General features: G+C 38.4%; 1 protein-coding gene across 2 annotated transcripts in view; it reads left to right on the top strand.

Annotated features, from left to right (window-relative positions):
• The window catches only part of KCNQ5 (potassium voltage-gated channel subfamily Q member 5), a 626,149-nt gene that overhangs the window by 104,784 nt on the left and 501,587 nt on the right, over positions 1 to 19,778 (top strand). The gene's annotated exons all lie outside the window — the stretch shown is intronic.

Genomic DNA, 19,778 nt, shown 5'->3' with positions numbered 1-19,778 from the left:
TTCAGATTTGTTTATATATTATTATTATATATAATATATGTTATTTGTTTATTATATAAAATATTATTTTTCAGATTCTTTTCTGTAGGTAATTGTAGGTGAGGTTGAGAGATTCTCCACATAGAAGTGAACTGGCTTGGTGACTAAACCAGAGGAAGGGACCCAGACGTGCTGGGCATCCTGTGAATTACCGCTCAGTGCATCTCTGATTATTGTCTTGTAGAGCTATTTAACCATATTGTTTATGTTTTAATGTGTTTCTGTTTGTTTGTTTCTCTGTTTGTTAACTCCATGAATGTAAATGTGATAATCATTAAAATAGCAATACTATTACTATAGCATCAGTAATAATACTATAATGAGAGAGCCTCAGACTGTTTTGATTCTAGCTTCACAAGTTGTTGGCAGTCTGAAAAGAAAAGAAATAGGTTTATGGTTACCAAAAAGGAAAGGTGAGGGAGAGGGATAAATTGAGAGTTTGAGATTAATAGACACATGCTACTACTGCATATAAAATAGATGAACAACAGGACCTACTGTATAGCACAATTAACTGTACTCACTAATCTGTAATAATCTATAATGAAAAAGAATCAGAAAAAGAATAGATACAGGTATGTGTATAATGGGATCACTTTGCTTTACACCTGAAACTAACACAACATAAATTAGCTATACTCCAATATAAATCAAAATTAAGAAAAAAGAAATTGAGTGTTTTCATCTGTAGAATGGGGATGATAATATTGAAATTGATTTTCAGGAGTCAGTAAGATGATAAATTTTAAGTCCTGGCACAGCACCTGGAATATAGTAAGAGTTAAGTATTTAGTTTTCTTTTTTACTTCTTATTCCATCATATAAGTCTTGATATTCCTGTTACTTTACAAAGCAATCATGTGAGACATGAGAGGAAATTAAGAATCTAATACACGATGTGGTGCTTTACCATCACGTGTTTTAGGGGTTGGGAGACTCCCAGGCTTGTAGGGAGGCCTGCTGTTGAGAGATGCTCCAACCTCAATGGGCAGGAGATACAGGAAGCCTGCCTGCTTCCCTCCCTCCTTGCCTGGCTTCCTTCCTTCTCTTTTTTTATCAAAGATGGTCTCATGAATAGTTTAGCATTTTAAATACTTTGAATACAGCACTTTGAATAGATTTTAGAACCAGTTTGAAAAAAAAAAAAAAAAGAAAGAAAGAAAAGAAAAAACCCTGAGATTCAATACATTCATTCATCATTACCTCCCCTTACAACCCTTCCTGCTATTTTGGTGCAAGTGAGAGCTCTCCAGTCCCAGCTCCTCTGAATTCATTTTTCAAATGCCAGTTCAGGAGCTCCGAAGCTAAAATTAAGGTCTATTACATCTTCTGCACTTCCTTTGACTGCTAATGTTGTAATATGATCTTTAAGTAATTGAGTTTCTTTTGACGTGATTTCTTATTTAGAAACCTGGGCTTATTTGCAAATCTTTTATCTCTGTATGTGTTTATATAATTTGTATTGATACTTTCTCCTCGATTGCCCTCTAATTGTTTTAGAGTGACTTGGATTTAGTCATTTTTATTTATTTTATAAATAGTCCCATATTACCAAGGGAACTTGATACAAGAACACTAGGGGACAGGAAAACTAATTTTTATAAAGAAAAAGTATACTTAAAGGTACTAAGTATATGTCTCAGAACGTAGCCCTTGTCTTCTATTATTTTTAACCAAAGAAAATTAACTATTTTTCTTTTTTTTCCTTTGGCCTCTAATATTGAAAGACTTAATTTTCTAAATAATGTAAGGGATTAAACTTACCTAAACAGCAATTGGGGATTTCTCCCAAGACCTGTGAGATGGTCTGTCTGTGTGTGTTCTTGCTGGAATATTGTACAGAAGAGACAGTCTCAGAGGTTTCAGGCTCTTCCTGGAAACGTTGCCTGCTAACCCAGAGTCTTAGAGAACTGTTCATTTGCTCTGGAGAGGCATTCTGACTCTGGACTCACTCACACACCCAACAAGTGGATTTAAACTGAGAAATGGAGAAGTCATTTGACAAAGTGGCAAACGTGATGTCCGCCTGCATGTGGCGTGAGAACCAGGGCTGAGAAGTGAGAGGCAGGGCTAAACCAAGCATGCATTACTTTATGGACTTGATGACCTGTGGCTTGTGAGTAGCCAACGTGTTGCGCTGGCACAGAATGTCTATCTGTGCCCTTTTGGTGTGGGTCTCTCAGTTAAAAAGAGGCATTTGAAGTCAAATAGAAAACATACAGTTTTAACTTACCACAGGCATCAGAGCAGAAATACAAGCTGTTTTACTTAAGACACAGTTGCATTAGAGCACAACAGATTTAAACAACTCAGTATAATCCTAATATGAATTAACCCATGATGAAATTAATAATTCTAAAGACTAAGTTAAAAATTTATTTGTATGCTACAATAGGGATTTTTTTCCTTATAATTTTCCCCTAAAATGATTAATTTTAAAAATCATGTAATAGAAGATTCATGTTATCCTTTCAAATAGTCTTCTTAATGAGATCGAATATAATCTAATTAATGACAAAATGATGGTTAAATTTGTCTATATAAAAACATATATTCTAAAAATGTATACATTCTTAATATATTTAATGAAAGTCAAGTGGCAATCATTTTTCCTATGGTAATACAAATTTTCCCCAAACCAATTGATTATCTTGATTGCTAGTTTGGGGAAGTAATTTCACTGATTAATTTAAAAGTAATGTCTGTGGTAGGATATGACTTTTCTTTAATAAGTATAATAGGAAAATAACTTCTATAAGAATTACTTTTTATTCTTATCAAGAATCCCATTTTAGGTAAAAATAAATTATAAAATCAAACATTTATCAGACAGTTCATTTAAAAACAAAAATGGATTCATCATCATCATATCTTACTTAGTGCAGTTTCCAAAACACCTCATTCCCAAAGTTATTTATGTGCAGATTGTGTGGATTCATTGTACATAAAACTCTCATCTCACATATTTACCAAAAAAAAGAAATTTGAAAACAAAATTTTTACTTAATAATACAAGTATGACTCCTTAAATTTTTCAAAGAAAGCCAGGTATTTACAAACTATCGATAAAATATTTTTATTATTATCACCTTCTCACAAAAGTGATAACTTGAAAAGGTTCATAAATTTCAACCTTAAGCGCATGTACACCTATGGTGGATTCATGTCATTGTATGGCAAAACCAATACAGAACTGTAAAGTAAAATAAAAAATAAATAAATTTAAAAAAAAGAGAAATATCCTAAAAAAATAAAAAATTAAAAAAAAATAAACAGGGCACCTTTTAAATTGTTGTCAAAGGTGAATGGCCAGTACAGGGGTTGCAGATAGAGAGAGATGGTAGGATGATTAGACAGCAATGTTAAGTGGAGAATAGATTCTGAAATGTTATTGAATAAAGACAAAAAATAGATAATACCTTTTTAAAGTCTGTTTTGTGGTTGAAGGAAAGGAAGAACAGTGAGGAATAAAATTAGGACAAAGTGTCTGTCTCTTTCCCAAATACACCGCACTGCAGTCCTAATCTCCCATATGGGGGTGTCAGCTGGTGATCAGGGCATGTGGGTGGGGCCCCGGGGAGAGAGATCAGTGCCCTCAGAGAGGAGACGAGGGTGTAAAGAAACCCTCACCCTGAGAAGAAACACAAGAAGACGGTCATCTGAGAACCAGGAGGCAGATTCTCCAGGCGTCTGCCCCTTGATCTGGGGCTTCCTGCCTCCAAACCATGAGAAATAGATGTCCGTGTGTGACCCACCCTGTCCATGGTGACCTGTCACAGCACTGGAGCTCTTGGCGAGAGAGAGGATAGGAAGAGGGAGAGGAGACAGACGGCTTCAGCTCTGTGGTGTGTGGCCCACACTTGCCAGGGCTTGTGGGAAAGGGACTCTCCTCAAAATCTTAATCAGCTGGCTAACTGCCATCACACTGCCGTTTTCACAGAGGGAAACATTTGCTTGATGTGAGGCAGACGAAACCATGGTCCCTGCATAGCACAGCAGGGTCCTCACCCAGAGCAGAGGAAGGATGAGCTTAGAGCCCTCTGAGCAGCAGTTCTGTTGAGACGGACGCATTTCAACTTTCCGCCTGGAGATTTCTACTTTTCATATGTATCAAAATTCATAATAAAAAGTGCAGAAAATGTCATCTTCATCTCTGAGGTGATGATTTCCAGTTACCATATAAGACTTTTCTTTCATGATAAACAACCTTCCTCATATTAAGTGAAATGTTTTCGGTTTAAAGTCAGGTACAGCATTCATGCATTCAGCACCCTCCCTCTCAAACAACATCTCATGATTTTCTGAGAAGCAATTTCATAATTTTCTGTTTCTTTTTTCTGGACTTTTGTAAACACATTCCAAATAGCGATGGTTTAGAACAATTGCCTGTGAAATGAGTTGGAATAAACATCTAACAACTGTTACTCCTTCAATAATTCTTGAGATTTGTGAATTGCTATATTAGTGAGCAGCTACCCTCAATAATGGGCTTCCCCAGTTGCTCACAGTAAAGAATCGCATGCCATTGCAGGAGACGCAAGTTTGATCCATGGGTGGGGAAGATCTCCTGCAGAAGAAAATGGCAAACCATTCCAGTATTCTTGCTGGGAAAATCCCAAGAATGGGGTCGCAGAGAGTTGGACACGACTGAGTGACTGAGCACAGCAGACACCACAGTAACACTGGGCAATCGATGACCTAAACCCCAGGACATTCAGGAAGCATTTGTTTATTCCCCTCAAGACAGTTAGGCCAGTAGAAATTTGGCTGATCTGGGCTGCCTCAGCTGGGCTTGGCTTTAGGTTGCAAGTTTGGTCTGAGTCAGCTGCACCTGTCTTTTGAGCCTCCTTGGATCAGAAGCTACATAAAGAATAGTGTGCTGTGTCAAAGCCCAATCAGGCAAGAACATTTAAACCTCTGCTCCCCTGACCTTTTGAGGTGTTGATGCTTTTTGGGAATTAGCCAGGCAGGGAAGGAGGTTGCATCAGCTACTGTCTTGGTGAATGTATTCAGAAGCCATTGGGATTTTTAAGACAAGGAAAGAGAAAAAGAGTTTCCTTTCAATTTATTTTTGACATTTTTATGCCTCCTTAATGTGGCATCACATAGATCTCCAGAATGTAAAATTCTCAGTAATATGCATATTTTCCTTTATTTTATGAAAAAAATTTAATTGAAGTACAGCTGATGTACAATATTATGTAAGTTACAGGTTACAATATAGTGATTCACGGTCTTTAAAGGTTATAATCATTTACAGTTATTAAAAAATACTCTGTATTCCCCATGTTGTACAACATACCCTTGTAGCTTACTTTATACCCAGTAGTTTGTACCTCTTAATCCCCAGTGTTTATCCTGCTCCTCCCTTTTCCCTCTTCCCACTGGTAACCACTGGTTTGTTTGCTGTATCTGTGAGTCTGCTTTTTTTGGTATAGTCACTAGTTTATTATTTAGTTTTTGACTAGGTAATGGCCCAAACATCAAAAAGTATACAAAGATGTATAAACAAGGTCATACTGTATAGCACAGGGAACGCTATTCAATATCTTTTGATAAACCATAATGGAAAAGAACATGAAAAATAATGTGTATATGTATGTATGATTCAGTCAGTTTACTATATAGCATAAATTAATACAAGCTTCAATAAATGAAATTTAAAATAGTATACAAAGATTTAAAATGAACAATCTACTCCCTAATATTTTTCCATCATCTTCTCACTTTTAAACAAAAAATAGTAGAATACTATAAGTACTGCACAATGTTCTTTTTTTCCAGTTAACATACCATATCTATTTTTCCATGTCAGTATAAAGAGCTCCCTTATTCTCTTTTAGAGCTGCGTTTTATTCTGTTTAATGAATATATCATAAAGTCAGTCCCCCAATAAAGAACACTTAGGGTGTTTCAGACATTTTGCTGTTATAGATAATGTTGCAATGAATATCATACATAAGTCTGTTAGACGTTGGTGAGTAAATGTATTTGTAGGAAAAAAAAATCTGAAAGTGGAAATGTTGAGTCAAAGTGTTTATGAGTTTATAATTTTGAAAAAAACTATCGAATTGCCTTTGATGACATTTCTAACAATATTGCTCCCACCAATAATACAAAGAGAGCCTCTGTAGCTATAGCCTTATAGGAAGTTTGGCCAATTTCCTCACTGAAGAATGAAGTTGCATTGCTTTTATTATAAATGAGGAATAACTTATTTCATGCATTTGAGAGCTATTTTGTATTGTTTAAAACATTAACTCTTTTTAGACTGAGATCAAGTTTCATTGAGTTTTTGGATTTTTCTCTTAGGGTCTTTAGTAGATATTGACCAAGGAGCTGCATGTATACCAAGGAATTAGTCCTTTTCTTGGTTATTGAAATTACAGGTATTCTTCATATATATTGACTTTTATTATAGCTTTTTCTTTTTTACAAAAAAAATTATTTAGAATTTTGTTTTTCTTTAATACATGGTCTAATTTATCCATTTTTCTTTTGTGGCTTCTAGGTTTTGTGTGATAGAAAAGCCTTTCTCTAAAGTTATTTTAAAAATTCTCAATTACATTTCTTCTTATAATTTTATTGCTTTGTTTGTTAACATTTAGCCTCTGATCCCTTTAGATCTTGTTCTGGTGTATGCATGAGATAGAGACCCAGCTTTGTTTTGCATGGGCTACCCAGTTGTCTAACACCGGGCTTCCCTGATGGCTCAGGTGGTAAAGAATCTATCTGCAATGTGGGAGAGCTGGGCTCAATCCCTGCATTGCGAAGATCCACTGGAGAAGAGAATGGCTACTCACTCCAGTATTCTTGCCTATTTCCTGGAGAATTACATGGACAGAGGAGCCTGACAGGCTACAGCCCATGGGCTTGCAAAGACCGCATGGTCAGACATGATGAGTGACTAACGTTTTCACGTTCACCCAGTTGTCCACACCAGCTTTTGTGTGGTCCATCTTGTCTCCACAGATATGAAATGCTACTTTTATCATATGCCAAAGTTCTATATATTTTGATATCATCTATATGTGAACTTTTAAAAAAATTTTACATATCTATTCAGGCATGCAGGCTCCATATTGGTTTAATGACTGAACTTTCATGATATCTTAGGTGATAGAGTTACTTATTCCTCAGTGTTTCCCAAATTTCCCTAGATGTTCTTGGTTTGTTGTTGTTGTTGTTGTTCTTATTCTTTTATATAAACCTCAGAATGAACTTATTCTGTTCTGGAAAAAAAATATTGACTTATTTTGGGTGCAGTTATTAATACATTCACATATTAGCTTTGAGAAGACAAAGGTCTTTAGAGTGAGTTTTTCTATCCAAGAACATAGTATATGTTTCTAATTGTTCAAGTTGCCTTTTATGTCCTTTAGAAGCATTTAAAAAGTTTTCTTCATATGGTTCTAGCATGTTTATCATTAAGTTCTTTTAGATTCTTCTTATGGCTTTGCATACATGAAGCTGAGAAGGAAGGGCTTGGTAGATGTCTCTACATCCAGATTCCTACAAGATTAGTAGAAACAGATAGATAAATGCTGTAAGAAGGCAGGTAAAAGTTTTAAGTGAAATGAGGGGGCAGTTGGGAAGGTATTGCCTACTAGGTGGCTAACTAGCTTTTGTCATGTTCTCCAGCAAAAGCCACCAGGCAAAGCACAGTGAAAGCTAGAAAATCCACAGAAGACTGAGCAATTGTCATTTATAAGCAAAAAGGAAATGGATTTTAGGATTTGTTTCAATTAGGTTTGGCTGCATTCAAAAACTATACCAAATAACAGTGAGTTTAAATAAGGTAGAGGTTTATTTCTCTGTTCTACATAAGTTCTGGGTGTTGGCACTCCAACATTGGTGTGATAATTCCATAAATATCAGTGATCCAAGAGCCTTATTTCTTTTTCTGTTACTATTAATAGTGTGTGATTTCCATCTTCAAATTTGCCTTGTGGTTCAAGATGGCAGCCATCATGTACTTTTCAGGCATAAGGGCAAGGAACAGGGCAAAATTATGTGACCCCAAGCTGAGTCAACCTCTTCTATGACCTTTCAGAAGCCCTACTCTTTCTCACTTCATCCTATCCTTATCTGTACAAGGGACTGCTCTAAAGGAAACAGAATTTCTGTTACTAAGGAGAATGGGAGATGGGATGCCAAGGAAACTTCTGGTCCCTGAGAGCATGAGTAACATTCTGTTTAAAATTTTCTCTTCAAGTGTATTGCAGAGAAGGAAAATACTCAGAGCGAAATAGGAAAGTGAATAAAATGAGCATAGTTTGATTATTTTTCACCTTTTAGATTGTTTTTAGACAACGTAGTGTTGAGCAAAATCTGAGCTGGAAATCACTGCTTTGGGCTTGTAGTTTTAACTGTAAAATGTTTTCCAGAGGAACTGAACCTCACGTTCCCTTTTTCTTCTTTAGAATTTAAGCACCTCAGTAATTAGTTAAAATATAGTCCCCAAAGGGCACAGTTTGTACAGGTCTCATAGAGAGGATTAAGAGATAGTCTATGCCTTTGGATTCAAAAGGCTTTCAAAAAACCCAGATGATATTTTTTTCTCTTCACAAGCCACTAAATTGGCCAGATTTGGGAGCAGCTTCCCATGGGGTCCTGAGGGAGAGCTTAGGTGGGCATTGGAGGGGAGTTTTCATCCTGTGGGTCTTGTAGATGGGGCTGACATAGATTTGGTGCATAGACAACAGTGTGATAGCTTCTGCTTGTTTATTTTTCTATTATTGAACTGGGGAATTTTCCTCTTATTTAAATATCAATGAAATCACATTCAATAGCGACTTTATTGTATTTTTACTTTACCACAATATGTATCAGTAACTACTGTTTCATGAAACTTGTCTTAGTTTTGAATGTGTGGAGGATGAGGGGAGGGAGATGGGGAATATAAAATGTATTATTTACAATCTAGCAAAAGATATTTGAAAATTGTTGCCAAAGAGGCAAATATAACCTGTCAATGAGAGAAGATTGAGGACATTGACATCTGATATCTATGTCGCTCAGACTTGAAACAGCCCCCACCTCTACCTGGAGGCTCACTTCTTAGAGACTCCCTCCAGGGTCCAGATATTCTACTGTGTGAAATAATTTAGTTCCATAAATGTCTATCAATATATCGAAATATTACATTCCATTTCAGGTTCTCAACTGTGGCTATTCAGCATTTCTCAATATATCTCAAATTATATGCAAATAAACTCATAAGACTTTCAATTTACATAGCCCTTGGAAAACCTTACTTTCTTAATTTTGGTTCTGCTATTGCATTAAACGTATTACAAAATATTTTCTTCTATAATTTGTTATTTATAATGTTATTTATTATTATTTGTATTAAATTTATTATTTTCTATAGTAAAATACAAGAAATTGCATGGGAGCACAGGAGAAAAAGATATTTAAAAGGAATTAGGGCAACAAAGATGTCTTTCAGTAGGTGAATGCATAAATAAACGATGGTAGATGTAGACACTGGAGTATTGGTGAGTACTAAAAAGAATTGAGCTATCAAGCTATAAAAAGACACAGAGGAAACTGCAGTCCATATTAGCAAATAAAATAAGTTAATCTGAAAAGACTACCTACATACTTACTGTTTGATTCCAACTATATGACATTTTGGAAAATGAAAAACTTTGGGGACAGTAAAGAGATCAGTGGTGTCAGGGATTGGGGGAGGAGAGATGAGTAGCGGGAATCTAGAGGATTTTTAGGGCAGTGAAGCTCCTCTGTATGATACTATAATGGTGGACACATCCCATTATACCTTTGTCCAGACCCATAGAATGTGCAGCACCAAGAGTGAACTCTGATGTAAACTATGGGCTCTGGGTAACGATGATGAGTCAGTGTTCATCAGTTCATCAGGCAGGTTCATCAATTGTTAATAAATGGAACATCTGGTGGGGATATTGACAGTGGAAGATGCTGTCCATGGGTCAGGGCAAAGCCTACATGGGAAATCTCTTTTGTGCTCAACTTGAAAACCTAAACAGCTCTAAAAATAAAGTCTATTTAAAACATTTTTTAAAAATCTACAAATTAATATAAGAATTGTAAGAATGATGAAAATTGTGGGAAATTGTAGAAGTCAGTTCTCCAGTGGGTATTTCCATGGACTAACTGCTGAAAAAGACTGACAATAACGCTGCGTGTGGAGGACAGAAGCCACCATTTGTGATGTATTACATGAGACCAGTAAGTAAGACAGAAGGAAAAAATTCATATTTCACTGCATCCTCTTCCTTCAACAACCTTTCTACTCAATGCTCATTTGGTTTCCTTCTGCCTGGTCTCTATTGATTCTGAACTCCTTTCATTTCATAACAGCAACTCGGAGCTTTTGCGCTCCACTAAATTTCATTTTAAAACCTATTCTTCCTCAGCAGTGATAATATAGATGCCACCCTTACAAGCACAACATTTAAAGAACATCAAATCCCCTAAATAATTTGTTTCTCTATCAGAAGAGGAGAGCTGCAGATGGTGTGTTCAGTGAGCCGAGAACTCGGGCCCGAGAAGCTATTAATTCTCACAGCAGCTCTTCTGCTGTTTTCTGTTCCCAGGAATTGATGTCATTCAGCGTCAACTTCATACACTGTAAATCTATAAAATAAGAAAATAAAATTAGCTCTTGCATTTTAAGAATATTTATGGCACTATAAGCTTAGGCCATTGTATTTGTTATCTGCTGCAGTGTAACAAATTACCCCAAATGTAGGGGCACAAAGTGAGGTTGTGATCTCAGTTTTTGTGGGACAGAGTGTCTGTGAACAGCTTATCTGGGTTCTCAGCTCACTGTCTCAGCAGACGGAAGGGAGTGGGCCACCAGAACACTGAAGTACTTACCAGATGAATAGCTTTTCCCACTGTTTATTGACCTTCCCTGGTGGCTCATACGGTAAAGCGTCTGCCTGCAATGCAGGAGACCGGGGTTTGATTCCTGGGTCAGGAAGATCCCCTGGAGAAGGCAATGGCAATCCACTCCAGCACTCTTGCTTGGAGAATCCCATGGACGGAGGAGCCTGATAGGCTACAGTCCATGGGGTCACAAAGAGTCGGACACGACTGAGCCACTTCACTTCACTTCACTGTACTTCACTTCACTGTTTATTACAGTAATCCCAGGAAAGCGAAAGTGAAAGTCACTCAATCGTGACTCTTTGTGATCCCATGGACTATACAGTCCATGGAATTCTCTAGGCCAGAACACTGGAGTGGGTAGCCTTTCCCTTCTCCAGGGGATCTTCCCAACCCAGTGATCGAATACAGATCTCCTGCATTGCAGGCAGATTCTTTACCAACTGAGCCACAAGGGAAGCCCACAGAAATCCCATAGCCTTCTCAAAATGTTCCCATTTCTGTCCCGGATAGAGTAGCATCTCTGGTTTTTCTGTTCTAATTGCCTTCAGTTCACAAGTATTTACTGAGTGTCTCTCATTTGCCAGTTTGAGCTTCCCAGGTGGCTCAGTCTGTAAAGAACCCACCTGCAATGCAGGAGACATAGGAGGCACGGGTTCAATCGCTGGGTCAGGAAGATCCCCTGGAGGAGGAAATGACAGCCCACTCCAGTATCCTTGCCTGGAGAATCCCATGGACAGAGCAGCCTGGCGGGCTACAGTCCACGGGTCGCACAGTTGGATATGACTGAGACAACAGAGCACACATTTGCCAGTTTAAGGCTCTGGAAACAAAATGAATAAGATGACTTGATCATAGTGGATGAATGGCCTTGTAGAGAAGCAGACTGGGGGAGGGATATGAAGGGAGACCAAATCTGAATCACTTTGAGAGGAGGAAGGAGACTCAGAGTAGTTGCCAGGACCCGCTTGTCTTGAGAGAAACTTCCCTACTAGTGAGTAACTGGACATCCGCTCTCAGTGACAGATTGACCACAGCAGCTGTTGGATTGGGAGCTACAGAGCAGCCTGTCAAGGTCATCTGAGTCAACAGGACTGTTCCAAGGCCGAAGGGCTAATGTGAGATTCTCAGTGAAAGACCAGCGCAAGGAGCAGCTTTATGACGATGTTATTGTTGGAATGTGCCCGTGTTTACCAACCCACGAGGGGGAGGGTATTCTGAGTAGAGGATTAAAAGTGGATGGAGGCTTTTCTGAGCACAGTTACACAGATGGAAGGAAAGTTCTAGGAAGTAGAACTGTATGCTAGAAGTGTCAACAAGCTAGCAGTCCCATCTGATACCTTGGACTCTAATAGAACCCTGGGGATCTTAACTGCTGAATTCCATCAGCTCTGTGTCCTTGCCCAGCCCTTTCCTTTTCTCCTAAGTATGACTTCGCCAATGCCGGAATTGGGCATCTCTGTCTCTGGGGAGAGAGACTCAGTACTTGCTCTGGAGTGCTGTGACGTCAGAGATTACGTTCATAGTTGAGGAGCTCGGTTCCCAGGCTTGCAGTGCGATGAATGGTGTAGCAGCAGCAACAGTTGGGTGCTTCCTTCCAGAAAGGCTTGAGAGTGTGAGTCTGGCATTAGCTCCATGATCAGTTAGGGAAGAGGTCTCTGATGGGCATTTGGGTGGAGTCACCGATGTGCTCGTCCTTTCTTTAAGAGGGGAGATAATGAGCTGGGATGTTCAAGAACCTTGACTTGGGAATGCATTGTACTTCAGCTACCTCCTGAATAATGGTTGCCCAGTTAATGGTCTTCTAGAGGGATCTCCAAGGCTAAGGTCTTGAGTGTCACACAAGCCCCTGCAATGTTTCCTTTGCTGTGGCTTTTCTAATAGGAAAGGGTCTGGGGTCACCAGGAGACCAGTAATAGTCTTGAGTCACCAGAAAGACTGGTTTCACTGAATCATGGCACCCCTCAACTTTTCACCTCCTTTAAGAGTCAGCCTGTAAGAAAGGCTCAAGGATGAATGACAGACTCTCAGAGGGGAAGCAGGAGTCCAGATGTCTCATGCGGCATCATTTCTCAAAACTGTGTGATAAGTATAAATCACCTGGGCATCTTGTTAAAATGCAGGTTCTGATGTAGCAAGACAGAGGGGCGGAGTGGTGAGAATTTGCATTTCTAATAGCTCCCCAGGTGATCTGCAGACCTCACTTGAAGTAGCAAACCTTGGGAGTACTAGAATAGGGAAAACATACCTAACAACATATGATTAGGGTCTTCCTACGCTACAAAGGCACAGAAACTAGAGGAGACTTGGCTTAACCCATGCAGCTACAGTGAGAATTTAAGAATGCTTCAGGAAGACTCATAGATCAGCAAGGAAGAAACCAAACCCAAGCAAATACAGTTTGCTGAAGCAAGTCTCTAAAGAGGTCTTTGGGAAAGGACAGGAAATCTGGCAGTTGCTGGAGAGGCAGAAAAACCTAATTCCATTATCCACTAACTCTGAAGGATGAGATCTTCTGGTTGAAGTTTTAGGGGCCACTTATATCCAGCTGCCACGCCCCATGCCCCATCCTGTTCCCACACAATGCCCCTTATATCCCACCATTCACACCATTCATGCCACTGGCTCTCAGATGCTTTAATACATCAGGGAAGCAACTGAAGGTTCTGACTTGTGGATGAATTTTAGGTTGTCAGACATTCATGGAGCAATTTGGTGGAGGGGATAAGTGTGAAATGTCCCTGGGGAGGTAGGGGACATAAGTGATGGAAGCCTGGTTAGAAGATAGCTTTAGTAAGTATCCTTTGTTGTAATTTGAATGTTAATGCAGTGCAACTCAAAGGTTACCAAAATATTTCTCTTAAAACATAATCCAATAAAACTTCCCTTGTATAATAGATGCCATCCCAATACAATCTTAGAAGTAGTTTCAAAGCTCAAAAGGGTTGCAAAAGTTCTCCTTGATCTACTTGATCACGTATACAAGTGTGACTTGCCTGCTTCTCTCTCTACTGCTATTTATATCAGCTGTCCTCCAGGAGATCAGCTTTCTTCACAGCATCAGATATAAATAACCACAGTCCTCTAACTATGATCTGCTCAAGATTGCCAGGTAACTTATAACCAGTGTCTGGTTACTTATCTTCATGATTAGTCAGTGATATGTTTTGTTACTAAAGTTAATGCTTTTCATACACAATTCAATAATCATTACACCGTATCTCAGTGATTTTATTAGAAGATTCACTATTCCTAATGAGCAGGTGAGTTGAGTTTATATACTACAGAAACAGTCCCGGTGGAGGTCTTTTGAGGCCATGCCCTTGAGTTGGAATTTTTGTGAGAGACTTAGTCAAGTGCAGATACAGAAGTGAACATAACGTACCCAATGGATGCAGCTGTCTTATCTGCCCCAAGTCTGCTCTGATGTCTTTCAGGACTTGGGAGTGTGGGCTCCTGTTTCTGTTCATGTCCCTTATACTGTAACTAAAAGAAAGCTGAAATATTCTTGCTTTTTAGAGAAAAATATCAGTCAACAGATATAAAACACTTTTCAGGGGTAAGACTAACCTGTAATGTTTTTATCTTGAAACTATCCATGTTGAAAGCGGCCCTGTCTAGCTTCTGCATGACTCGTTAAACACCTTTGATCATTTAAATCACTTTAGATGTACCTTGATCTAAAATGCAGACTCGACTTCAGGTCATGTAGCAACAATCATTAAATACTTAGAAAAATTAAAGATCAAAGTTTGGAGTGGCAGTAGAAGTGCAACTATATACATAAAAGCATTAACAAATAAAGAAGCTATAGTTTTCTCTATTAACTTTTGGACTGGTGATGAGTCCAAATGTTATTAAATTTAATTAATGAAATATTTATAATTAATATAAGTAATGCATGTCATTAAGTATTATTCATTATTTCAGTCATTAAAATTCAATTTAATTATGACAATAGAATTTTAATGGAGTTTAATCTAACATTACCACACAGCTTTATAATTCAAATTTTAAAATAAATTTGTTGTAAATACAGGTCCATTTTTGTTTTCCATTATAATAAATGAAAACAGAGCCTAATAGCAATTTCACAGATTCAATTTATTAACATCTCTAGTAGTGACCATACCAATATTATGCTGCAATAAACATATGCCCTTTTAAAATCCTGATCCCATTAGGGATCTGTTGGGTCTATGCTTGTGTTCACTTTGTATCTTCTACAAGCAGCTTATAAAGGAAAGACACTGGAGCTTGATGCGACTTTCTGTTTTGTATTCTTACCAGAGCTGTGGCCTTAATCTTCTCTCTGGTGTACCCTGTCCACCTCATGGATAAATCCTAACTGAAGGGAAAATAAAGTATTGGACATAGTATGAATTTTTGTTATTGCTGCCCTCACAATAAGGTTTTGCTGCAATAACAAAAGAAAATCAAAGCCTCAGATCTCAGTGGCCTGAAGAGCAAACCCCTATTTCCCTCTCATGTGCTCTTCTGCAGGAGCTTGATGGACCCTTAAACCCCAAGACCCAGGCCAATGGATGCTCAACCAACCTGTGATTCCACAACCACCAGCCCAGAGAAGCTGCCGGCAATTATGTCCTTGTGCTTAAACCTTCCTCCTGGACAGGACACACCACCAACTCTGCTCACCTTCATTGGCCAAGGCAAGTCCAAGGCCACAAACACTTCACAAGGAGTGGGGAAGTCTGGTCCACCAGAGGTCTCTAAGGAGACGGGCAGGCACCACTGTGATCAGTGATGAGCTCTAATAATTATTGCAAGCATTTAAACCTGGAACGGTAGCTTGTTTATCCTGACACAAGTTGAGTTTTGTGTCGAAATGGTAGCGAGGACTGTTATGTAATTTTCTACTATGAACTGTATAAATGTGCACTCAAGATTTGAGACATACATACCATTATTAGGAATATTTTATATATATATAAAATATGCTAGAAATATATATATACTAGAAATATACATATTAGGACTATTTTATGTTTATATACTAGAAATATATATATTATGGTATATATGTTTATATATACTAGAAATATATATGAAGTGTCTTTATATAGCAGGCTACTGTCCATGGAGTCACAAAGAACTGGACATGACTGAGCAGGCACACATGTCTTTATTTATAATATACATATTATATTACATATACTAGAAATACATCATAATATGTGTTATATATATTTATATGCTAGAAATATACATACATATATATTAGGGAAATAGTAAGACAGAGAGCGGGTCAGCACACTTGTTAAGGACTCCTTCAGTGGGACTGGGAAGATTTTTTGTGAATCACCAATTAAGAACTGGATACTGAAAAATGGGAGGAGCATGGATTTATGGAGAGGAAAGGATGAGCTAAAATACAAAGAAGAAAAATTCAACACAAAAGTTCTGATTTCTGGGCTATTCTTAATGAGCACATTTATGTTGTTTTTGCTAAAATATCAAGACCTTTTAATCCAGTGACTCAACTTTCCTGTCTCCACTTCTCCTGCATTTGGTCTTATTGCTTTGCCATTTAAAACTCTACAGTGGGAGAGATTTTGAAAAGTAGGTCCATTGCTAATGCACACTGTGGCTTCTTAAACCTGGAAAGATCAATTGAGAAATTATTGGTCCTTCACACTTGTTTTGTCACTTCTGATCATTTAATTGCTTGAATTGTGCTCTCTAGACTTAGTGATTCATTATAGTATCAGATCAATAAAAGATTAAATGTTTTCATCAACTGAGTGTAAGTAACTGTCAGACTCTTCAGTGTCCAGGACCCTCCTCCAATGGCAGCAGTCAAGGTCAGGATTGGTCAGGGTACTTGCAACTTTTCCTTAGTTTTACTACATTTTAGCCTATGTTTGTGGCTTTTCCGATGGCTCAGTGGGTAGAGAACCCATCTGCAATGCAGGAGACACAGGAGATGTGAGTTCAATCCCTGGTCCAGGAAGATCCCCTGGGAAGGGAATGACAACCCACTCCAGTATTCTTGCCTGGGAAATCCCATGGACAGACCAAAGGGTCACAAAGAGTTGGACACGACTGAGCAACTGAGAGAGAGAGAGCCTATGTTTGCAGAATTGCAGCCACGGTCTCTTTAAACCGAGTTTACATTTTGCAGTGAAATTAAAGCAACTGTTGGAGACAAAAATTATGTGCCTCCTTAATGTTAGTCACAGTGAATTTCCAACTCTTCTTAAAGGATGTGGTTGTATTTTTTCTCTGGATTGCCATAACAAATTATCACAAATTGAGTGGCTTAGAATGGCAGAATTTTGTTCTCTCATGGTTTTGAGGCCAGAAGTCTGAAGTCAAGGTATGGGAAGGTTGTATTTCTTCTGAAGGCTCCAGAGAAGAGACTCCTCACCTCTTCCCAGTTTCTAGGGATGCCTGTGAGTCCTCAGCATTTCTTGGCTTGTAGCACATCACTCCAGCCCTGATCCAGCTCTGTCATCACCTGGCTCTTTCCCCTCTGTCTCTGCTGTATATCTCTGTGTCTCTGTCTTTAGGTTTTTCTCTTCTTCTTCTAAGAACACCAACCACTGGATTTAAAGCCCATCGTGATCTCATTTTAACTGTATTACATTTGCAAAGACTCTGTTTCCAAAAAGAATCTGCTTGACAGGCACCATAGGTTAGGACTTAACCTCTATAGGAGGGACACAGTTCAATGCACAGCGATGGCGCTATTGAAGCTTTTCTGTAATTCTGTAGCACACTGTTTGCAAGACCCTGGGGAATGCCCCCTCTCCTAGCCTCAAAATCCAGACTAATTTCATTAAGACAACTCCCTGTGCTTCTGATTGCCACATTATTTAAAATTCTGCATCATTGTTTACATGTCCTGTGACCTGGTTCCTTGGAAGCAGTTTTTCTCCTTCTCATAATTTTGTTGGTGGGACTTGTCAAACTTTTACCTTCCTTTAAAAAGCATCAGGAGGCGGTTCAGATTAACCAGAGGAGACATGCCAGTGACAAAGGGTAAGTCATTCTTTCCCTCCACCAGGGATCTCTGACAGATACTAATGGTAGCTGTCATTGAACTAAATGTGAAGCAAAGGTAAAAGAAAATAAGGATTGCACTGCTTTTAGTGAAGATAATTAAAATTGCTTTCCCTTCTTGCTTTTCAACTTTTACATGGGATACAGTTAGCTAAACGCTTTAAAATAAATCTAAGCAAAATCTTGGAATACCATCTTTTCTTTCAAAGTAACATTAATATAATTTTACATGTAGGAAACAGAAAACAGTTAGAAAATGCCATTTGGGATAATAAACTGAGACTCAACAGTGCCAGATCATACAGTGGTCCCTCCCACCCCCCTTATCCACAGTTTCCCTTTCTTCTGTTTCAGTTACCCTAGGTCAACTATGATTTTAAAATATTAATTAGAAAATTCCAGAAATAAATAATTTATAATTTTTAAGTGCACACTCATTCTGAGTAGTGTGATGAAATCTTGTGTCATCCCTTCCGAGATCCCCCACCACTGATAATGATCCAGTCTTCTTGATCCAGAATCGCTCAAAAGAGTTGGTTCTTCTGACTTATCACCTAAAGGTTAGTGGTGACCTACCACTAGGTCACGATGCCGGTATCATTCACTCATTTCACCTCATCGTACAGGCATTTTATCCTCTCATATCAGCACTGGGAGGCTGAAGACTGTACAATAGGATGTTTTATATCTTTTTGCACATAACTTTTATTAACATATATTGTTATATATATATATATTTTTTGTTATTAGCTATTGTTGTTAATCCTCACAATGCTTAATTTATAAGTTAAACGTTATTGTGTGTTAGTCGCTCAGTCATATTGCTGCAATCCCATGGACTGTAGCCCGCCAGGCTTTTCTGTCCATGGGATTCTCCAGGTAAGAATACTGGAGTGGTTGCCGTTCCCTTCTCCAGAGGATCTTCCTGACCCAGGGCTTGAACCTGTGTCTCCCTCATTGTAGGCAGATTCTTCACCATCTGAGCCACCTGGGAAGCCCAAACTTGATCATAGGAATGTATTTATAGGAAAAAATACAGTCTATGTAGAGTTCAGCACTATTAATGGTTTTGGACATCCACCGTGGGTCTTGGAACGTATCCTCTGAAGGTGGTGGGAAGGACTATAAGTTGAGACCCAAGAGCATCCTTTTGTATTAAAATATATTGTGTGTGGTGTGGTGTGCTGTCACATCTGACTCTTTGCAGCCCCACGGACTGTAGCCACCAGACTCCTCTGCCCATGGAATTTCTAGGCAAGGATACTGGAGTAGATTGCCATTTCCTTCTCCAAACTATATTACTATGTGAAATTAACATATACCATACATTATATATACTAATGTAGTGATTGCCCAAAGGAGTGAAATGACTTGATTCTATCTAACAGGATTGCAAACACTTTTAATTATAATAATGAAAGATGATATGTTGCAATGTAATCTTGCCAAGAAGGAGACGAGTATGGATTTTGAGGTTCCTAAGGATTATGTTATGGCAGAAAGTGAAGAGGAACTAAAAAGCCTCTTGAAGAAAGTGAAAGAGGAGAGTAAAAAAGTTGGCTTAAAGCTCAACATTCAGAAAACGAAGATCATGGCATCCGGTCCCATCACTTCATGGGAAATAGATGGAGAAACAGTGGAAACAGTGTGAGACTTTATTTGGGGGGGAGGGCTCCAAAATCACTGCAGATGGTGATTGCAGCCATGAAATTAAAAGACGCTTACTCCTTGGAAGAAAAGTTATGACCAACCTAGATAGTATATTCAAAAGCAGAGACTTTGCCGACTAAGGTCCGTCTAGTCAAGGCTATGGTTTTTCCTGTGGTCGTGTATGGAAT

The sequence above is a fragment of the Oryx dammah genome, unplaced genomic scaffold, assembly GCF_014754425.2.
Source record: "Oryx dammah isolate SB20612 unplaced genomic scaffold, SCBI_Odam_1.1 HiC_scaffold_19, whole genome shotgun sequence".
Classification (NCBI taxonomy): domain Eukaryota; kingdom Metazoa; phylum Chordata; class Mammalia; order Artiodactyla; family Bovidae; genus Oryx; species Oryx dammah.
This window is presented reverse-complemented; position numbering and strand designations above follow the sequence as displayed.